At 39.0% G+C, this 18328-nt stretch overlaps 1 protein-coding gene across 4 annotated transcripts in view; it reads left to right on the top strand.

Annotated features, from left to right (window-relative positions):
• NAALADL2 (N-acetylated alpha-linked acidic dipeptidase like 2) overlaps nt 1-18328 on the top strand; it is a 920300-nt gene that overhangs the window by 196545 nt on the left and 705427 nt on the right. For all 4 annotated transcript variants that reach the window (XM_073359348.2, XM_073359349.2, XM_073359350.2 and 1 more), the window contains one exon: nt 6800-6891. The gene's annotated coding sequence lies outside the window, so the exon portion shown is untranslated. The remainder of the gene's footprint in view (nt 1-6799; nt 6892-18328) is intronic.

Below are 18328 nucleotides of genomic sequence, written 5' to 3'. Positions count from 1 at the left end.
AGGAGCTTCTTCTAGCAGCATTTGTCTGTGTTGTGTTGATAAGTTGGCTATGCTTTGTACCAGTTTAAACAACAAACTGGTCTGCTTACTGTTGTTAACTGCAGTCTCTTGAAGGACATGAGTAAGGGCAAGGTGTGAGGTTAGCTTGACTTTTTCCAGATCTGTTGAGCTCAGTGGAATAGGAGGAGAAGAGCAAATCTCAAAGATATTACTGGGTCCACATTTCAGGAGTACTTGCATGAAATTCTAAGGCCTGTGTCATGGAGGAGTAGGGTTGGGCATTTGACTGGTCTGAAAATAATTGATCAAATGTCAAATAAAGTAAAAAAAAAACCCAAATATTTTAAAGCAGTAATTTATTAGAATAGTAACAAAAAAGAATAAGACTTTATGGTCTCTAAAAGGCTGAACCTTAGACACTTAAGCCTAATTACAAAAACCAAGTTTTACTTAATCAAGTTATTTTAACTCAGAAAAACATGAAACACAATGAAATGAAGTTTAAAAAAGAAATAATTGTTAAAAAAGTAATAATAATGTTAGGTGAGCATTTAAATGTGAATGCCGTTCGAGACTGAACAGTTACCAAAGGTAAGAAAAATGAAATTAAACAGAAATAAAACAAACACATTGCAACTATAAAGGATAACAGTCATTTTTAAAGGCACTTACTCTGGGTAGGCAGCAGGCCAACTTTTTCAGCATATTTCTTTATCAGCTTTAAGTGCTTTACCTATGTCTTTGTTGCCATCATGAAATTCATCCGTATCTCCTTTTTCCTCTTCAGCTGATGAATATTGTGTCCATTCTTCATCTGCCACTTTCTCCTTTAATCTTAAATTGTGATACATGGCCACCAGTTTCCCAGCGGTGGAGTTAGAGGTCTTCAGTCTATTTCTGGTTTCTGAATGGGTGATTCCCCAAACCGACCAGTTTTGTTCCATGCATGCAGTAGGACACAGAAGTGTTAAAAGAATTTCTGCCAATGTACCTGGAGTGCAAGGAGAACACAACCCTTTCCACCATGACAAAGGAGCAAACTGATTTGATTCAGCTGCTGGGATTGCATTCCACATTGTTTTACTACTGAATGGGCTGCTTCTTGCTTTATTATGTGCGTCATCTGTCAAAATTGTTTGTTTCTATATCCTTTAAAATTTGCAAGAGCCACTATAAAGTAACAAGCTAATTGAATTCGTCATCAGAAATGTCTTGGCCTTGGAAGCATGGATCAAGAAGGCAGGCAACAATATGTGCAGGAGTGATCTCTTGATTTCCTCCTCTCTCCCCCCCACAATAATATTTTGTCAATTATCTTTTTCTATTCAGCTTTTGTAAGTGGACTGCATTCAGTAGTCTCACAAATATGTTTTCCTTTATGTTCAGGAACTTGTTCTTGGCATCAGACCAGACAATACAGAACTATTATTTCCATATTCTGAATTGACTGAGGTATGGGCTCAACAGTGAGATGAATTTTGACTTTTGAATCCAAAAGACATTGTCATCGACAATGTCATTGTGGATCACTCAGGGGAAACATCTGGCCATCTCCTCTTCAACAGCAGCTGATTGATAAGCCTTCTTGCATATTTGAAGATCTTTGAGACATTTAATAGAAGAAGATGCACATTGACTACAACAAAGCTTACTCATTGTGGATTAAATTAACTGCTGTACTAAAAGATGTTGAAAAATGGTTGCTGGTACTTGTTTGTTTTTGAAAAACTTGACAACGCTTTTCCCCTTTGACACATGTGAAGAGAAAGTTGTTAGATCTTCAACATCACCACAGAAAAGGTGTTGTATGGGCCTGCAAAATTTGGGTTTGCTGCCTGAGCAAACCCATTATGTTCTCATGCACTTCCTGCTGCTCCTCCTGGTCCTTTTCCCACTATGCAGGAGGCCACGATAAGCTCAGCTCACAGCCCAAGAAATGTGGCATTGCACATCTGAAAGTTCTGCTGTCCTTGCTTGTTGTCCCAAAGCTACATTATGATGCAATCCCACCAGTCTGTGCTAGTTTCTTGCATATTGCGGCGCTGGTCCATGAATGCCAGCAGCAACCTGGCATTGTTTTTCACTATGTCTGTCAGTGTGCAGTTAGCGTGCTCCACATCGTCCGCATCCCAGTCCTGATTGTAGCAGTACTCCTTTAAACTGTGCAAATACTGGAGAATCACATATCCTGTATTAGCAATACACAAGAGAATTGTGCTCAGCTCTTCAGGCTCCATGCTTCTGTCAGGGAGATAGAGAACACTGAAAAGTGCAGCGCTGGACTGTGGAAGTTTTAAAAATTGCACAGAAATTATGGGATCTGTAAAGTATTATGTGATGCAGAAGGTGGCATAGTGGGGATTAGCATCTTTCATTAAGGATCCCTTAAACTTTCCTTAAGATTAATTAAATATGTGTGAGGGACTTCTGAGGTTACGTAGAGCTGTCCCCATTTTTAAAATGGAGAAACTGAAACAGATCAAGTGACTTACCCAAGTACAGAATGGGTCCACGGCACAACTAAAGTGAGAATAGAACCTTACCCTGTTTGCAGTCAAAGAAATGGTGAACTTTACAATTAACCTTCCATCCTGTTAATTCTTTTAGTTCCAATGTAAATTTTAGCTCTCTGATCCTTCAGGCACTTAAGCATATGCATATATTTACTGATACAAGTATTTCTATTGACCTAAGCAAGATTACTTACACAAGCAAAGTTGTACACATGGTTAACCTTTGCAGAATGGGGGTTTAATTTATTTTGATTTATTTGTCATAGGCTGTTTGGACCTAATTGTTTTCTATTTCTACTGAGTGGATGTATTCAGGAAAATTATTTAGAACAGCGGTTCTAAAACTATGGGTTGGGACCCCAAAGTGGGTTGCAACCCTGTTTTAATGGCGTCGCCAGGGCTGGCATTAGACTTGCTGGGTCCCAAGGCCGAAGCCTGAGCCGGACCACCCAGGGCCAAAAGCCGAAGCCCGAACCTCACCGCCTGGCCCTGAGTTTTGGAGCTCAGGTTACAGGCCCCCCCCTGGGACTAAAGCCCTTGGGCTTTGGTTTTGCGCCCGGCCCCCCATCCCCCGCCGCCCCAATGGCGGGACTTGGGTGGGTTCAGGCTTCAGTCCTCTCTCCTGGGGTCATGTAGTAATTTTTGTTGTCAGAAGATGGTCGTGGTACAATGAAGTTTGAGAACCCTTGATTTAGAACATACTCATATTTAATAGTTGGTTAGTATTCATTTTCTTACAAAAATATGTATCATAACTGACTAGCACCATAACTTAGTGCTGACTAGCACCATAACATAACAATCTCCTTTGATGCGTGTATGTAAGCTCCATTACCGTTAATGCCTTTTTGGAATGCCTGTCTCAGATTTCTAATATTGACTATTAATGTCCAAACCCCTAACCTCTTATGAGATATTTATAATGTGGCTCTCTCTAGGGCTTAGCTGTAAGGTGGATTTAATCTTATAATTCATCTTTTAAGCAATAAAACTGTAAGACAGATAAACTGCTTTGCTAAAGTGAAGCTTTTATCTGAGCAAACATACCTATTGATGGCCCAGTGAAAGGGCTGTTTTGGTATCAGGCCCAATAAGTAATGAGTGTAATATGCACCATTACAGACATTATCATTTCAAAGTCTCTTATTTTTTAAGAAAAAAAGTACAATATATGTTTGTGGCTGTCAAGGAATTATTTTTTCCCCAAATGAAATATCATTTGCTTCATCATTTTAAACTTCTGCTGCTTTGATATTCATTGTCACCTTAATTATCTTTCTGTCTGTACTTTGAAGGGCAAAATATGGCTTAACTGTGGAGCTAATGCTGTTTTCTTTCTCTTTGAAGGCAGCAGTGTTTTGTTTTATTGTCTGGCTTGCCAGGCTGAGTCCCTTGTAGAGAAGATGCACTGTGACTGATGGGCTGCTTGGCTTTCTGCTGCTGCATTTGACTGCTTCATCTTTGGCTTTTTCTGTGCAAAGCAAATGATGCACTAGCTGAGGAGAAAGGATGGACTATTGGTTAGGGGCTGGGCTGGGACTCTATAGCCCTAAATTCAATTCCATGTTCCACTCCAGACTTCCTGTGTGGTTTGGTTAAGTCACTTAATTTCTCTGTGCCTCAATCCCCCAGCTGTAAAATGCCCTACCTCACAATGGGGTGCCTGGGGGGCTGCTAAATTTGGCAGTTGGTGTTCCTATGAACCTTACATCTTTGGTTCTTTTATTTAAAACCAAGTTTCCGTTTGACTTTTTAAATACAGTCCTAGCATATCTAGAGAGCTTCGTCCTTTTCTATTCTCTTTTTTTCCAATGGGCAGAGTATTTGATTCTAGTGTGAATGCTAAACATAGTCATTATGTTCAGTCAATACAATTGTACAAATTCTACAATTTTCATGGGCCCACATTGCGGTCATACTGTTTTATTGTATTATTTATTTCTTTTACTTGGTGATGTTTGAAGCCTTTGCCATTAAAATTGAGCATTTCTGATGGTTTTATGGATTCCTAATGTGAAATTCAATGGCAGACCTTGGAAGGAGGCGATACTGCCCTTCTTTCTATTACAGCCTTTTCGTTAGTGGCATGCTACTGTGTTTTCAGTGGATTACAATAAGCATCTCTCAGTTACTATTGATTCTTCTTTCTAATTTAATGCATATTACACTGCCAGTGATTGTGTAGCAGCAGAGTATCTGTAGTATTTATTATCTGTAATATCTTCGTATTAGTTTACAGTTAGTACATCAGTACCAAGATCCTGCAGGACAAATAGCAGCTCTGTTTAAGTTTGCACCAACTTGCCTTCTCATTACTGAGTGAGACATCTTGCTTTTGTGTGTGATGTTTGTGAGAAACGAATAAATAAATGCTCTTGTATTTCACACAGAGGGCGGGTATTGTTTTTTATTTCAATACACTGATCGTGACAAGGTTGGCCAGCGGAGGAGTATGGAATCCCACATTCCAGAGAACTGGAACGTGGGGGGAGAATTTTTGAGATACAGATGACAGATTGCATTTATAATTAATTTTAAGTTTGAATGTGTGAAATATTAGTTAGAGAACAAATGTTTAGTATTCAGAGCTGGCTGTGGAATTGGAGTGAGAGTTGTAATGCTGGCGTGCTAGATTATATAAGAAATGCTCTTTTTAGCAAAACAACACTTAATAATAAAGAACTAATCCATCAAAAGGGATTGTAATGTTTTATACCCGATAGTTGGTCTATGAAATAAATATAGACAGTTTGGTCTGACGTGAGAACATCTGGATGTCCATACAGCTTTGGTTTCCTCTCTCATGTATTAAACAAGTCTAATCCTGCTTGTAGAGGAAAATGGGTTCTACATTAGATTTTTGTGAACAAAATGTGGGTTGTTTGTTTTTTGGTGAGCAGGGAGGTCTTGATCCTACAAATCCATATGTGATATGCAGCAGGGGAATGCAAAGTTGTTGTGGTCCAGCACAAATGAAAGGGAATGCTATTAATCATGTGAGATTAAGTGGAAGGCATGGTCCTCTGCTTGGAGTGATAGGAAGTTTCAAGTGCCCAGTGTACCTTCTCCCCAACCTGGAAGTTTGTAGTGTAAGAAAATGCAGTGCATGGCAGTGAATTGGCATGGACATAAATGCAATCCACCTCATCCTCAAAATTCCCCTCCAGCCTTGCTCTTCCTACTAGACCAGAATAACTTGGTAGTCACACATCAGCACAGTCATTAATGCAAGATTGCGGTCCCTGTGCTTTCTGTCCTAGTCATAATGCTTAGAAATGTAATGCTGCACATCTGTGCTGTGCAGATCAAACTATTAGTCTGGGTTTGACTCTTTGAAAGCACCAAGACTGTATACAGTGCATAAGCTTAATAATAATGCTGATATAGCACTTTGAATCCATAGATCTCAGAGTACATTACAAAGGAAGATAAGTAGTATTATCTTTATTTCACTGATGGGGAAAGCAAGGCACGGAGAGATTGCCCAGCTTTCTTTAGCAGGTTAATAACAGAGGTAGGAGTGGAACCTACCTCTTTGCCTCTTAACCTAGGGTCCTATTTGTTAGATCATGCTCGATAGAAGGTTTTTGTTTGTTTTCTTGTTTTAATAAAAATTAGCTCTAAATTCTTCAGGTACAGTGAAACCTCTTCATTTGTTTAAATGCAAACCATTTGAAAAGTAGTAACAAAGCCTTGATAAAAATATCTTGTGTGGGGTTTTGGATATCAATGAAACAGCATCTTTTGTTTATGTTTCTAAATACTACTGTATAATGGTAACTAGATTCATGGATTCCACGGCCAGAATGGACATTGGTGATCTTCTAGTCTGACCTCCTGTATAACACAGGCCATCAAACTTCCCCAAAATAATTCCTAGAGCAGATCTTAAAATAAATAAATAAAAAGCCAAGCTTGATTTAAAAATTGCCATGTTGGAGAATCCACCACAACCCTTGGTAAAGTGTTCAAGTGGTAAATGCATGCCTTGTTTCCAGTCTGAACCTGTCTTGCTTCAACTTCCAGCCATTGGATCTTGTAATACCTTTTCTCTGATAGATATAAGAGCCCATTATCAAATAGTTGTTCTCCATATAGTTACTAATAGACTATTATCAAGTCACCTCATAACCTTCTCTTTGTTAAGCTAAATACATCTAGTATGTTGTCATCACTATAAGGCACGTTTTTAATCCTTTCATCATTCCCAGGGCTGTTACCTGAACCGTCTCCAATTTCTTGGATTTCCTTATGAAATGTAATGGAATGATTTCTTTCTTTTGCAGCGGATTAATCTAGAGATCTGCACTCAAGACTAGAAATATGCCTTCATGAAAAAGTGTCTGCAAACAGTGACCCTTGCTGTCTTGGCTTTAAGGTATGTGAAACAACTTGTTATACTGGGTGTCGCATCTAACTTTTTATTTTATGGTAACTATTTACTTTCACTTTGTGGAGAGAGTTTTGCCATTGTGCTAAGGAGAAAAATATATATGAAAGACAGATCACTGGAATTGAATGAGAAGTTTGCATTATTAAGGCAGCAGATGATAAATAATTTAAAACCATGTTGCAATTGCAATTTTCCCAAGCTTCTGAAATATAGAATAATTGAAATGTAGGACTGGAAGGGACATTGATAGGTCATCTAGTCCATACCCCCTTACAATGAGGCAGGACTAAGCATTGTCTAGATCATCCCTGACAGATGTTTGTCTAACCTGTTCTTAAAAACCTCTAGTGACAGGAATTCCACAACCTCCCTAGTGAATTTCTTCCAGTGCTTAACTACCCTGACAGAAAGTTTTTCCTAATGTCTAATCTAAATCTCCTTTGCTGCAATTTAAGCCTATTACTTCTTGACCTGTCTTCAGTGGTTAAGGAAAAAAAATTATCACCCTCCTCTTTATAATGACCTTTTAACATACTTGAAGATTATCACGTCCCCCCTCAGTCTTCTCTTCTTCAAACTCAAGAAACCCAGTGTTTTAGATTTTTCCTTGTAAGTCGTTTTCTATACTCTTAATCATTTATTTTACCCTCCGCTAAACTTTTCCTATTTGTCCACCTCTTTCCCAAAGTGAGGTGTCCAGAACTGGAACCAATACTCCAGTTGAGGCCTTATCAGAGCTCAGTAGAATGGAAGAATTACTTTCTGTGTCCTGCTTACAACACTGAAACAGTGTTGCTATGTTCTTAAAAATGAAACAAACAAAAACACAACCACCCCAAACTGCTTTATCTTTTAAGTATGTGTAAAACAAAGTAAGCGTTATGTTTGTTTTTATGGTGCAAAGTGTTAAAAATAAGGATAACAATTAAATGTCTTCAGGGAATGCAGGCTCTATCATGTTGTACGTTTTATAGTTCATTTTTTCTGCCATTATTCACTCTCATTTCTCACATCTAGTACACTAGCCCTAAAACACTGTGAGTTGAGTCAGCATCTTTGCATTCTGTCCCAATCCTCATAATTATTGCTTAGTTTGCTATATGTTTTATGGCAAAGTGTCAGTGCACAAGGGAAATCATCATGAAAGTGTATCACTTAATAACTTTGCAAGCTCTTTCTTACTTAGCTATACTCTATAGGTAACTCAATGTTACATATACTGAGTGCTGACCTTAAGCATAATTTAATTTGCTGTGTGTCTCTCTCTCACTCTCTTTCAAATCATGCAAAATGAGTATTCTTAAATTTGTAAAGCCTTTGGATCTCAGTAGCATGGCATGCATGGGAATTGAAGATTAGGGGAGGCAAGAATCCAATTCTAATTTCCAAGTTAAATTTTGTTAACCTTTCCCCAAACTTTAAACAGCTGAATATTAATATGTGGGCTGTTCTCCCTAATTCTCAGATTTACTGTGGGCGCCATTCATTCCCTATTAGTAACAGATTTTGGATCGTGCCTCAGAACTGGGATCCGGATGACAGTTCAAATTTTGAACATCCCAAAAATTCAAAATATCTGATATTAGGAATGGCAATGTACAAAAACCTGTAGGAGAACACTTCAACCTTGCTGGACACACAATAGCAGATTTAAAGGTAGCCATCCTGCAGCAAAAAAGCTTCAGGACCAGACTTCAAAGAGAAACCGCTGAGCTTCAGTTCATTTGCAAATTTGACACCATCAGCTCAGGATTAAATAAAGACTGTGACTGGCTAGCCAATTACAAAAGTGGTTTCTCCTCCCTTGGTGTTCACACCTCAACTGCTAGAAGAGGGCCTCATCCTCCCTGATTGAACTAACCTCGTTATCCCTAGCCTGATTCTTGCTTGCATATTTATACCTGCCTTTGGAAATTTCCACTACATGCATCCGACGAAGTGGGTATTCACCCACAAAAGCTAATACGTCTGTTAGTCTATAAGGTGCCACAGGACTCTTTGCCACTTTTACAGATCCAGGCTAATCCGGCTACCCCTCTGATGCTTAAGTTAGTTAAAAAATTTACAGTTAATATGCAGAGGTTGGCACTTAAAACACTGCAGTTAATGACAGATATAGTATCTGAGCTCTCTGGGAAATACCACAGTTATTCATACATTACAGGTAAGTAACTGCTGGGGAATATCTTATTTTTAGTGAGCACTGTATTTACCTAAATTGCGGTCATTGGATGAAGGTGTATAAAAAGATCATTTTAAAAAGCTTCAATAAATTGCTGATAAAGGGAGTTGGAAGGAACTTATAATGGTGAAACCATGTGACACTGGAACTTTCACTAAAATAGAATGAGGGAATTATTGTGGTTGCTATTTAAATATTCATCATTTGCCCAGAGTAGTAGCTGAGATGCAGCAGTTTCCCCTTTAATGGGAAACAGCTGCAGTATCTCCGATTTAAGAGTATAGAAATTGTGACTAGTCGTCCACTGTACGTGCCTCCAATTGTCTGATGTAACAAAATAAATGTAGATAAAATTGTACACATGAAATCTATATTTCCATGCTGTAGGTTCTTAGTGGAAAAAATAACAAAAGTCCTATAACTGGATTCTGGAAACAAAAAGAGAATCTCTACTTTGGCTTTTAACGTATCAAGGTTGGAATAGCAGGCAGGAACAGTCTTCCTGTTTCTTTTCCTTGGAATCCGAATGTGGGCTCTTGGACCATCCATCCTTTAATGTTGACCCTGGGGTCACACACACTACACTCTGTAGCTCGTAAAGATGTTCCTGTTGTTGCATGCACAGACGTGAGCAGAAGCCAGTTTTATGACAAGGATGGCCATGTGCATGCCCGTATCTAAAAGCAAGTTGGAGTTGTGCATTGGCTAAGGTATATACAGTGATAAAATCAGATGTTTTTCATAGAACTGTAGAAGTGGAGAAGTTCTCTTTTCATCTAGTTCCTCTCTTTCCAGTGTAGGGTTGTTTCCCTGCAATATATATATCTTGCATCACCTGTTTTCTCCCTATCCAGGACATCTTAAATTTTATGGAAGATATTGTAAAATACCCAGGAGCCCTATTTAAAGAAGCACAGTAAACTTCAAGCACAATGTGCTTGTACTGTGTTTTTTCCGAGAAATTCTTTACATAAAATGAAAGGGTTGTGTGCACGTTTCTTTCTCCTGCAACTGCTCAGTACAGAACTTGGAATAATTCAAATAATTGAATCTAATAACACATGCTTTAGAGGTATTCTAAAGGATTGTTATTAACACTGACTTTTAACAGAACCCGTTCTACAGCAATTATATGAATTGTGTGGTTTGACTGAGGAACTTTAGACATTAACATTCAAATGATGATACTTTTGATCACAAAGTAAGTAATCTTATTTCACATTATTGTTATCTTTGTACTTTTTTTTTAAAGTAGGCGTTATGGCTGTTACCATAAACCTAACAATATTATCACAGTTGCCTGGCAACTGGGGAAGATCTGTTGAAGGCCCCAAAGAATAAACAGAAGATTCAGCAACAGTTTGGGTCATCTCTAGAGCTGTTGAAGACTTACTTGTGCATAGGATTCTAATATCTGAATGTGTAATGGTAGATGAGTTAGATTCATATGTTACCCATCTTTCTTTGCATGCTCTTCTGTAAAAGCAAGGAGAATGATAGAAAATCCAGTGTTGATTTAAAGAAAGAGGCAGCATGCTGTGAACCCCCAGTCTGTATTCTTTAAGGGTGCTTTGCTTTAAGGCTGATACGCACATTCAGTAAGAGATATTACATTGCTAGACCTGCCATGGAATATCATTAGATTTTTGAGAATTCTGTGTATTTGGTAGTGGGATGATAAGGATCAGTATTACATAGCAAACTCAGGAAACATCTGGTTTTAGAAGTTAGTGAAGCATGGGGTAAGCATGCTTTGAACTGTGATCTCTGCAGTAGCCTCTTCAAGCTGGAGTCATTACTGGCTTAGTCCAAGACCACTCTGTGAATTACCACCAATTAGCTAAATGCCTAATAACGATAAACTGAGACTTCTGGATCTTAAATAGAATGAATTCTCTGGGACTCAAAACATGGTGCTGTAGGTAAAATATAATTTTTTAATCTACTATATTTCCCATGTTTTAGTCATACCATCTCAGGCTGTGAATTCATCCAGTCCCTGATTTTGTGGAACAAGGAATACAAGAGACTTGACTGGCTTAAACTATCAGAGTTGCTCTTTCAGTGAGAACTTGTTTTGAACAGTGGGGGTTAGTATTAGCCCGAGAAGTGGCTTTCCCTTCTAGTTTGTTAATTTTGTGTGTTCTTTGGTTCATTAGGGAGATGTAATATGGTCTGTGGCTGTTGATGGCTTTTCTTTGTAAATAGAAGATACATTGGTGGTTAGCTCTAGATTTGGCTCACACTGCCAAACATGGGAGATTTGGCTCACACTGCCAGACAAGGGTGATTTCCACGGCTGTCCATAGACCAGATGGCACCGCAGCAGAAGAGTGTCCCACCCTCCATTTGTTAAAATTTTGAATGCCTTATTTTTAATGGCATTTGTAGCCCATTTCATGACTTTGAGCGATTTGCATGCATGATTTATCCCTGTCATATAAAACGATACATTTGCACATTAGGATCTGTAAATCTGCATTTACTCATGCTAACAACAAAAACAGCACCCCAAGCCTGGTGCCCCCGAAGCCTCCTAAATCTGGCCCTGGCGATTTCCATTGCAAGTCGGATTAAATGTAATAGTCTGTAAGGCTACATATTGAGTTTATTCCTATTTATTTCTATCCCACAAGGAGATTGTCTTTAATTATATAACTCAGTGTACTCGGGGAAGCACATGAATGGCTTATGAGTGCAGATTGCTATGTGTAGGATGTACCTTGTATATAGCTGATATTTGTAGACTGAAGAAATAGTATAATTTCTCACTCTTCTGTACGCACATTTCAGTTGTTTTTCTAGAAAGACATTGTGTCCTAATAGTTAGACCAAGGGTCGGAGGGTCACAGGTTCTGTTCCTGACTGTTCCACTGTCTTGCTGTGTGTGACCCAGTTAACCTTTCTGTGCCTCCCTTTTAACACCGGTCAAAAGGGGATAATTATACATATCCACATTGGTGAAGCACTTTGGGATTCTTTTATTAAAGTTGTGATGCAAGTGCAACATCCTGTGGTTGTTTGCCTAAAAAAAAAGTAGATTGACCTCCTGAAAGAGATTTCCGTTCTTCCAGGAGTAAAATGAGATGGTCCCATAAGATTCGAGGCCTATGGTTTTAAATGTACTTTGAGAAGTTCCTTATGGGAATGGTGAAGTAAACTGACTTATTGGAAACCTTTATTAATAAACAGCAGATGATATTTTACAAAGTGATTCTACATAAGGAGGATACCGAGACAACTGCAGATGGAACTGATCAGCTAATTCTGATGAAAGCAAAGACAGACCTGATAAAATTGGAAAAAATAAAAAACAAATATATCATTATTCATCTACTTCCATGAAGCATTGTACTCCTATATGCTTCCAATCTATAGTCAGAGTGACTATTGAAGAAGCTGATAATGTGTGTACTCTCGGTAATGAAATTAAATTTAATAGTAAAAGTTTAAAGAACTATGTATAGGTAAGGTACAGAATACAAAATTGTATCTACTGATGCATGAAATAGCAGAGAGGCCCAACATCAGTGTTAGAGTAAATGTTATAATCATTTTTAACATATTCAGTAAATACAGTGAATAAAATTCTACTTATAAGATCTTATATCTATAAAGAATTGTCAATCTTTCTTTTAAAAACTTACAAACTTATCTTTCCCCCATCACCCCGCCCCTTGACTTCTGTGGTATTGTTGCCAAAGTTAAAGACTGGGCTTTATATGTCTGAGCCATTGAGAATAATATGCTCTTTCCATTTACCCCCCCCCCCCCATTTCCCAGTATAATTTTGAACACTTGGTACCACTTCATTACTTTGTTTACTTGTGGTCCCCCATCTGTCTGTATCCACCTGTTGTCTCTCAGTGGGATGGGATGTTGATGGGAAGCTTTTCAGTGTGAGGACAGTCTCTTTGTTTCTAAATAGTGCCTAACACGAGGCCCTGATTGGGGCCTCTTGGGGTTACTGCCAGGCATATAATAATAATAGCTATTGAAAATCCATATAAATAATGAAGAAATTAGCATGCTTATAATCTGTCAGATCATGCTTGCACTGAAGTAAGAAAGGGGAATTACACAACTGACTTTATTGGGAGCAGGATTGGGTCCACAGATTGTAGTTACATTTTAATCTGAATCTCACATCAGTAAGAACAATTCATAGGTTCATAGATTCATAGATATTTAGGTCAGAAGGGACCATTATGATCATCTAGTCTGACCTCCTGCACAACACAGGTCACAGAATTTCACCCACCACTCCTACAAAAAAAACCTCATACCTATATCTGTGCTATTGAAGTCCTCCAATCGTAGTTTAAAGACTTCAAGGAGCAGAGAATCCTCCAGCAAGTGCCCTGTGCCCCATGCTACAGAGGAAGGCGAAAAACCTCCAGGGCTTCTTCCAATCTGCCCTGGAGGAAAATTCCTTCCCGACCCCAAATATGGCGATCAGCTAAACCCTGAGCATATGGGCAAGGTTCATCAGCCAGATACTACAGAAAATTCTTTCCTAGGTAACTCGGATCTCACCCCGTCTAATAGCCCATCACAGGCCATTGGGCCTATTTATGAATATTTAATTACCAAACCATGTTATCCCATCATACCGTCTCCTCCATAAACTTATCGAGTTTAATCTTAAAGCCAGATAGATCTTTTGCCCCCACTGCTTCCCTTGGAAGGCTATTCCAAAACTTCACTCCTCTGATGGTTAAAAACCTTAGTCTAATTTCTAGTCTAAATTTCCTAGTGGCCAGTTTATATCCATTTGTTCTTGTGTCCACATTGGTACTGAGCTTAAATAATTCCTCTCCCTCTCTGGTATTTATCCCTCTGATATATTTATAGAGAGCAATCATATCTCCCCTCAACCTTCTTTTAGTTAGGCTAAACAAGCCAAGCTCCCTGAGTCTCCTTTCATAAGACAAGTTTTCCATTCCTCAGATCATCCTTGTAGCCCTTCTCTGTACCTGTTCCAGTTTGAATTCATCCTTCTTAAACATGGGAGACCAGAACTGCAAACAGTATTCCAGGTGAGGTCTCACCAGTGCCTTGTATAACGGTACTAAAACCTCCTTATCCCTACTGGAAATACCTCTCCTGCTGCATCCTGTCAAGGTTCCTCCCCCACTCTGAACTCTAGGGTACAGATGTGGGGACCTGCATGAAAAACCTCCTAAGCTTATCTTTACCAGCTTAGGTCAAAACTTCCCCAAGGTACAAAATATTCCACCAGTTGTCCTTGGATTGGCCGCTACCACCACCAAACTAATACTGGTTACTGGGGAAGAGCTGTTTTGACAAGAGCCTCTTGTCTGTTTTGACAAGAGCCTCTTTTTTCCCCCCAAAATACTTCCCAAAACCTTGCACCCCACTTCCTGGACAAGGTTTGGTAAAAAGCCTCACCAATTTGCCTAGGTGACTACAGACCCAGACCCTTGGATCTTAAGAACAATGAACAATCCTCCCAACACTTGCACCCCGCCTTTCCTGGGAAATGTTGGATAAAAAGCCTCACCAATTTGCATAGGTGACCACAGACCCAAACCCTTGGATCTGAGAACAATGAAAAAGCATTCAGTTTTCTTACAAGAAGACTTTTAATAAAACTAGAAGTAAATAGAAATAAAGAAATCCCCCCTGTAAAATCAGGATGGTAGATATCTTACAGGGTAATTAGATTAAAAAACATAGAGAACCCCTCTAGGCAAAACCTTAAGTTACAAAAAAGATACACAGACAGAAATAGTTATTCTATTCAGCACAATTCTTTTCTCAGCCATTTAAAGAAATCATAATCTAACACATACCTAGCTAGATTACTTACTAAAAGTTCTAAGACTCCATTCCTGGTCTATCCCTGGCAGAAACCAGCATATAGACAGACACACAGACCCTTTGTTTCTCTCCCTCCTCCCAGCTTTTGAAAGTATCTTGTCTCCTCATTGGTCATTTTGGTCAGGTGCCAGCGAGGTTACCTTTAGCTTCTTAACCCTTTACAGGTGAGAGGAGCTTTCCCCTGGCCAGGAGGGATTTCAAAGGGGTTTACCCTTCACTTTATATTTATGACACATCCCAAGACCGCATTAGCTTTTTTCACAGCGATATCACATTGGCGGCTCATAGTCATCCTATGATCAACCAATACTCCAAGGTCCTTTTCCTCCTCCGTTACTTCTAATTGATGCGTCCCTAGCTTATAACTAAAATTCTTGTTATTAATCCCTAAATGCATGACCTTACACTTCTCACTATTAAATTTCATCCTATTACTATTACTTCAGTTTACAAGGTCATCCAGATCCTCCTGTGGGGTATCCCTGTCCTTCTCTAAATTGGCAATACCTCCCAGCTTTGTATCATCCGCAAACTTTATTAGCACACTCCCACTTTTTGTGCCAAGGTCAGTAATAGAAAGATTAAATAAGATAGGTCCCAAAACTAATCCTTGAGGAACTCCACTGGTAACCTCCCTCCAGCCTGATAGTTCACCTTTCAGTAGGACCCGTTGTAACCAATTCCTTATCCACCTTTCAATTTTCCTATTGATCCCCATCTTATCCAATTTAACTAATAATTCCCCATGTGGCCTTACTAAAATCTAGGTAAATTAGATCCACTGCGTTTCCTTTGTCTAAAAAATCTGTTACTTTCTCAAAGAAGGAGATCAGGTTGGTTTGGCACGATCTACCTTTTGTAAAACCATGTTGTATTTTGTCCCATTTACCATTGACTTCAATGTCCTTAATTACCTTCTCCTTCAAAATTTTTTTCGAAGACCTTGCATACTACAGATGTCAAACTAACAGGCCTATAATTACCCGGATCACTTTTTTTCCCTTTCTTAAAAATAGGAACTATGTTAGCAATTCTCCAATCATACGGTACGACCCCTGAGTTTACAGATTCATTAAAAATTCTTGCTAATGGGCTTGCAATTTCTTGTGCCAATTCCTTTAATATTCTTGGATGAAGATTATCTCGGCCCCCTGATTTAGTCCCATTAACCTGTTTGAGTTTCGCTTCTACCTCAGATATGGTGATGTCTACCTCCATATCCTCATTCCCATTTGTCATGCTACCATTATCCCTAAGATCCTCTTTAGTCTTATTAAAGACTGAGGCAAAGTATTTGTTTAGATATTGGGCCATGCCTAGATTATCCTTGACCTCCACTCCATCCTCAGTGTTTAGCGGTCCCACTTCTTCTTTCTTTGTTTTTCTTCTTATTTAGATGACTATAGAACCTTTTACTATTGGTTTTAATTCCCTTTGCAAGGTCCAACTCTACTTGACTTTTAGCCTGTCTCACTTTATCCCAACATGTTCTGACCTCAATAAGGTAGCTTTCCTTGCTGATCCCTCCCTTCTTCCACTCCCTATATGCTTTCTGCTTTTTCTTAATCACCTCTCTGAGATGCTTGCTCATCCAGCTTGGTCTACAACTCCTGCCTATGATTTTTTTCCCCTTACTTGGGATGCAGGCTTCCGATAGCTTCTGCAGCTTTGATTTAAAATAATCCCAGGCCTCCTCTAACTTTAGATCCATAAATTCTTCAGTCCAATCCACTTCCCTAACTAATTTCCTTAATTTTTGAAAGTCAGCCCTTTTGAAATCAAAAACCCTAGCTGCAGATTTATTTTTATTAATCCTTCTGTTCAGTTTGAACTGAATTAGCTCATGATCACTTGAGCCAAGATTATCCCCTACAACCATTTCTTGAGCCAAGATTATCCCCTACAACCATCTATGAGGTCCTCACGACTTCCCAAAACCAATCTAAAATGGCATCCCCTCTAGTCGGTTCAGCAACTACTTGCAGAAGGAATCCATCAGCTATCGCATCTAGGAAAATCTGAGCCCTATTATTATTACTAGCACTCGTCCTCCAGTCTATATCTGGGAAGTTAAAGTCTCCCATGATCACACAGTTTCCATTAGTATTTACTTTATCCATATCCAAATTAGATCCCGGCGGTCTATAGCACACCCCAAACACTATCCCAGGGGAGGCTCTAATAGTTTTCTTCCCCAATTTAATTTTTGCCCAGATGGACTCAGTCATATCCATTTCATCGCTTCTTATTTCTTTACATTCTGTCTCATCATTGACATACAACGCTACTCCACCACCTTTACCTTTATTTCGGTCTCTCCTAAACAGCACAGACCCTTCAATACCCGTAGTCCAGTCATGACGACTATTCCACCGTGTTTCTGTTCTCCCTATAATATCTGGTTTCACTTCCTGCACCTGTAGCTCTAGTTCCTCCATTTTGTTACCTGGGCTCCTCGCATGGGTGTACAAACATCTTAATTTTTGCTGTTTGGCCTCACTCACATTCTGTACCCGATTAGGCCCGGTCATTCTACAGCCAGTATAACCTATTAGACTGGTATCCACACTGCCCTTCCTCCTACCCACGGCTGTATCCACTCTTACTTCATTTTCTTCCTCTCAATGCTAAATTCTGGCGTGGAGATTACCTGGACATCTCCCAACCATCTCCCCCTAATTCCTAGTTTCACTGAACTGCTCCTGTCTCCATTCTTTTGTTAATTCTGGCAGTTCAGCTATTAACACAGAAACTCCCATAGTGCTTAGAACACATCAGGAGACCAGTCCCAGGTGGAAAGATGGGCGGTTTGTGGGGGAAATGTTTCAATGAAAACTATTAAGAAAGCAGTTAATGTTTCCAAGGTATCACTATGTAATGAGAGATCACTGGATATTCTGGAAAAGACAGATACAAATTCGTTTTATCTATGTTTAACAACACTTTCCCATTCATTTACAGTTATCACATATAAGAGCTAAAATACAAGATCCAACATTTCCAGAAGTGTTTCCCAATTTTATGTTGTCTATAAGCTGAAACTACTCTGGAAATTGGGTGCAAGGTGCATCTGTTTGGGCACAAAAAATTAGTATATAGCCAGATTTTTCAGACATGTTTACTTTGTTAACATTAAAGTGTTTAAAGTGTCTGAATTGCAATGCATACTTCATTAGTACTGGTGATGCACCTGAGCTTCAAAATTTGGACCCAAAGTTTGAAAGTTTTGGTTTGGCCTGCTATATAAATGGGGGAAGAGGTTCAGTATTTGGATCTGAATTTAAGACCAATACACTTGGATTGTATTTTGTATAGTGCTTGTCCCAGCAGTGGATTCTACTGCAATACAAATAATAAATAGTAATAATGAAGATTGAGTATTCTCAGGGATTTGGA

The sequence above is a fragment of the Lepidochelys kempii genome, chromosome 9 (genome assembly GCF_965140285.1).
Source record: "Lepidochelys kempii isolate rLepKem1 chromosome 9, rLepKem1.hap1, whole genome shotgun sequence".
In the NCBI taxonomy this organism is placed as follows: Eukaryota; Metazoa; Chordata; order Testudines; family Cheloniidae; genus Lepidochelys; species Lepidochelys kempii.
The sequence above is the reverse complement of the archived record's forward strand: the minus strand, read 5'-3'. Positions and strand labels throughout refer to the sequence as shown.